This window comes from Pochonia chlamydosporia (assembly GCF_001653235.2).
Source record: "Pochonia chlamydosporia 170 chromosome Unknown PCv3seq00009, whole genome shotgun sequence".
Classification (NCBI taxonomy): Eukaryota; Fungi; Ascomycota; class Sordariomycetes; order Hypocreales; family Clavicipitaceae; genus Pochonia; species Pochonia chlamydosporia.
The window spans coordinates 436,231-441,137 of NW_019154044.1; positions in this window are offsets into that span (position 1 = coordinate 436,231).

The window sequence follows — 4,907 nt, forward strand, 5'->3', positions numbered from 1 at the left end:
TTACATTAATACCTTTTAGCTTATAATAAGCTATAATAGAAAGGAAGCAGCTTTACTAGTTAAGGATAAATTTACTAGTACTATTTATATCTATCTACTAGAGAGATTTAACTAAGATACTCTTATTAGAACGTTATAAGCATTTAAAGCTTATATCTAATAGTAGTATTAACTAGGCCTATACTAAATCTATTAAGATAATAATTATAGCTTATAATCTATATATAAAGCTTAGGTTAATTAAGCTAGAATTTAAGATAAACTAACTGTAGGATATATGCCTACTTAAAATAGCGCTATAGAAAGGTCTAGTAGAGTTATTAGCTTAAAAGCTTAATTAATATAGCTAGTAGCTAACCTTCTAGCTAAACTATAGCTAGAATATTAGAAGACTGCTATTTATTTATATAACTTATTGCTATAGTAAGTAATAGGTTAGAAATCTCCCTTCTAATAGCTATAGTAGTAGTTATAGGAAAATAACTATAATACTAGATATTAGGAAATTTAACCTAATATAATATACCTTTAAGCATTTAGCTATAGAGCTTACCTAATAACTAAGAAAGCTCTTTAAGGCATCTAAAAATAGGCTCTAAAGATAAAGGCCCACGCTAAAATTAGATATCTAGTTAGATATAATTCTACTAATATATTCTAAGTATAAATTCCTTTAAAATCTAAGGTTAGAAGAGTTAGAGATGTAACCTTTAATAAAAAGACCTTTTACTAATTATTAGATATCTAATAACTAATAAATTAATATATTAAGGTCTAACTATCTTAATATATTAAAGATAAATCTAACTATAAAGAAATTAATAATATCTATTCTACTATTATAGTTAACACAATATAATAAGATATATATAGTTAGGAAGAAAGTTAGTTATCTAGATCTAAACTAGAAGACCTCCTATTAACTTTAAATAGCCCTAACTACTATAATTAAGATCTTCTAATGCTAGCTTCTACAGACTAAGGCAGTTAATAACCTAAACCTTAAAGGTCACAGCAAAATAAGAAGCTAAGCAAAAAGGCAGCTAATAACTAAGCTTTTCTAAGTAGCTTTAGTATTAGAAGAAAGGAAAGGCCTTATAGATAAAGCCTTCTACTAGAACTAAGAAATTAGAAAGAACTTAAGGGTTATCTATATAAACCTAAATTTAAGCAAGCTATAGCAGGTAAATTTAATAGCTTATAAACTTAAGGCACTTTTTAATTAATCTAATATAACTAAGTAAATTAGTAACTACTACTATTAACTTAGGTCTTTAAATATAAGTTTAATAAGCATAATTATCTAATAAAGTTTAAAGCCTAGTTATATATATAAGGAGACCTTTAACTAATTAATTAAAAGGAAACTTATATAGCAATCTTAGCTAGAAAGAGCTTTTAAATATTAATAGCAATAATAGCTAAATTTAACCTAGAAGTAAGGCAGCTAGATATAGTTAATACCTTTACTAATAGCTTTATAGATAAAGAGGTCTATGTAATATTTCTAGAAGAATTCTAAAGACCTAGTTAGCTGCTAAAGCTATTAAAAGCGCTATATAGATTAAGAAGGTTACTATTATTATAGCAATAAGACCTTAGTTAAACCTTCTATTAACTAGAACTATTACTATATATAGAAGATCTATATATCTTTAATAATATAGCTATTACTATCTTCTTTTATATGGATAATATTATTATATTATATAGGCAAGCTAATTTAGATCTAGTAGATTAAATAATATAAAACCTTAAAAAGGTATATAATATAAAGAACCTTAGAGCTTTGCGTTAGTTTCTTAGTATCTAAGTCCTTTAAGACTAGCTTGCAAAGAAGCTATAGCTATATTAGGACTTATATATTAAGAATATTATTATAAGGTTTAAGATAGCTAGAAGAGAGACCTATAAAGGAAATCTAATGCCTAAAAACTAGCTATAGCCTAATAATAGATAGGCCTTAGGTGTATAAATCTACCTATTCTAATAGACTACTAGCTCTATTAATTACATTATAATTATAATAAGGCTAGATATTATAAAGTCTATAGCTAAGTTAGCTAAGTTCTTATTTAACCTATTAGAATATTATTAAAAGATTGCAAATTAGGTTCTTAAATACCTATATATAATAAGGTTCCTTATAATAGAATTTAATAGCAATAGTAGTAATAGCTTAGACCTTTAGATTATAGTAGATATAGCTTTTATAGATAACTAGATAACTTAAAAATTATTATAGGGTTTAATAATAGTTCTATTTAATAGACCTATTAGCTAGACTGTAAATAAATAAGCTATAGTAATAATATTATTAACTAAAGCTAAGTTACTTATATTTATATATACTATAAAAGAGGTTATAGCAACTTAATGCCTATTTTAGTAGTTAGACCTTTAACTAGATAAAAAACTAACTATTTAATATAATAACTAGCAGACTATATAGCTAGTTAATAGTAACCTTCTAAGAATAAAAACGTTATTAAGGCACGTTAATATAAATAGCAGTTAGATTTATTAGGTCTATTAGAAAGGCAGCTTTAATATTATATACGTTAAAAGCATAGATAATCTAGCAGATAGACTAATAAAGGCTCTATTAGGTTAAAGATTTAGTTAATTTATTAAGTAACTAGGGCTTATAGATATTATTAGCCTTATTAAATAGCATAAAAATTTAAGCGCTAAGGACTTAGAATAGCTTTAAGTAGCAAACTTACAGCTTATATTGCTAAATGTAATACAATCTAGAGGGGTATATTATAATAAATAGGATTTAATAGCGTCTATAGGCGCTAAGCCTTAAATAGAGCTAGCCTAACCACCTAATAGCTAGCTAGCTACCTAAAATATATAGATAATAGCTAGGAAAGCTATTTAGATTACTATAAAAAGTTATAGATAACCCTTACTAGATAGAAGAGATTAAGAATCATAATCCACGTCTATGTTGTCTATAACTGCACTTTTATAATAAATATAGTATATATAATAAGACTAGTTATAATACTTAAACTTATTAGATTAATATAGAAATATCTAATAAAGAGGATAGCAGTAAAGATTAATTAATTTCTTATATTATGGTTATTTTTTTGTATAATCTTCATAGGGAGGTATTTAAATGTAGCGCACTTGCTATATTAGCGCACTTGCTATGCACTCACGTTAGTCTTTCTAGAAGACTTTAGTAATATTATTTAGTAGTATACCTTTATAAGGTATAGCTTATAGTAAAGAAAGGCACTTTTAGGCTAGATAGTTAGAAGTCGTCTAATTACCTAGATTAAATAGTATTTAATCTTTAATTACTTTAGTCTTCTTAGAAGACTTTAGTAATATTATTTAGTAGTATACCTTTATAAGGTATAGCCTATAGCAAAGAAAGGTACTCTTAGTTAATAAGAGATTTAGTAAATAAGTAGTAAATATACTAAGTAAATAGCTCTAGTTAAGAAAATTACAGTTAAGTCTATTAATTAGAAATTATCTAGCTAGAGGGGGAAGAACCTCTCTTTTATCTATTTGCTAGCTATAAGATTAAATAAAAACACTAAGTCCCTTTTTCCTATCCCCTTATTAGGCCCCTAAGTGTGAGCAATTCCGCCCACATAATATATATATCTTTAAGAGAGGCTGTAAGAGAAAGAGCTTCTATGAGAGAAGAATACCACTATTACAAGCAAATTCCACCTTTATTTATTCCACCAATAAAGGCACTTACTAAAGTCTACTAATAAGGATACTTATTATTATTAGTAATAATCTATTAGTAAGCAATATTCTACTATATAAGGAAGGAATCCTCTCTCTCTAGATTAAAGTACACTTAATCCTAAATTTATTTTCTATTTCTACGAAATATATTTTATTTCCGTACTATTCCCAAACTATATTCTGTGATAATTGCTTACATAATAAGCTATTATCCTAAGCTACTTTTAACCAAGGTTATATTCGTATTATATCTGTATACTAACCTTATTTCCGTTTTATTCCCGCGCATAACTAAACCTCCCTTTTACTCTAAAAGGCTCTACCTTTTACAGTCAGCTCGGCTCCATAGAGAGCCCTTATAGGCCTGGCTAAGCTTCGGTAAATACCCGTGGTAGATCCTCGGGCCACCCTCCTAGCGTACTTGTCTCCTTCTCCTTTAAGATCCAAGCGCTACGCTTGAATCTATAACATATAGGCTACTTAGAAAGAAACCTTAAAGTGCAAGCTAAAAAAAAGTCTTTAGGCTAACCTATAGTGCCTTAAAGAGGCAGATATTTAACCTCTATTATGCTTATTAAGTTATAGAAATCACTATATTCTAGTATTAATATAGCAATATATAGTTATATTCTAGAGGCTAATATTATATAGCTATTATATAAGATTAACGTGGGTGCATAACAAGCTAGCTACTATAACAAGCTAGCTACCTAATATAACTATCCTGTAAAGATTCTACAAAAAAATAATAATAACATAGAAAATTAATTAATCTTTACTGCTATCTTCTTTATTAGATATTTTTATATTAATCTAATAAGTTTGCGCGTTATAACTAGTATTACTATATATACTATACTGCTAACTCTTTATCTTATTATAAGGCTTATAACCTCTAGTCTAGTAATCTTCCTACTTTATCTACTCTTCTATATTATTCTAGTCTTAAAGAGCTTATCCCTTAGTAATAGTTATGCTACTACCTTAACGTAATTATATTTTTTTAGCTCTATGCTACTTGCTTAGTAGTATATTTGCCTCTTAAAGTTAGTTAACCTCTGCCTTTAAGAGAGCTATCTTATACATAATACTATATATTCTCTTAGTAATTTAGTCTATAGCAACTAAAATTAATATTAGTAAGCTTTCCTAATAGTAACTAATTTATCTTTTAATATAGTTAG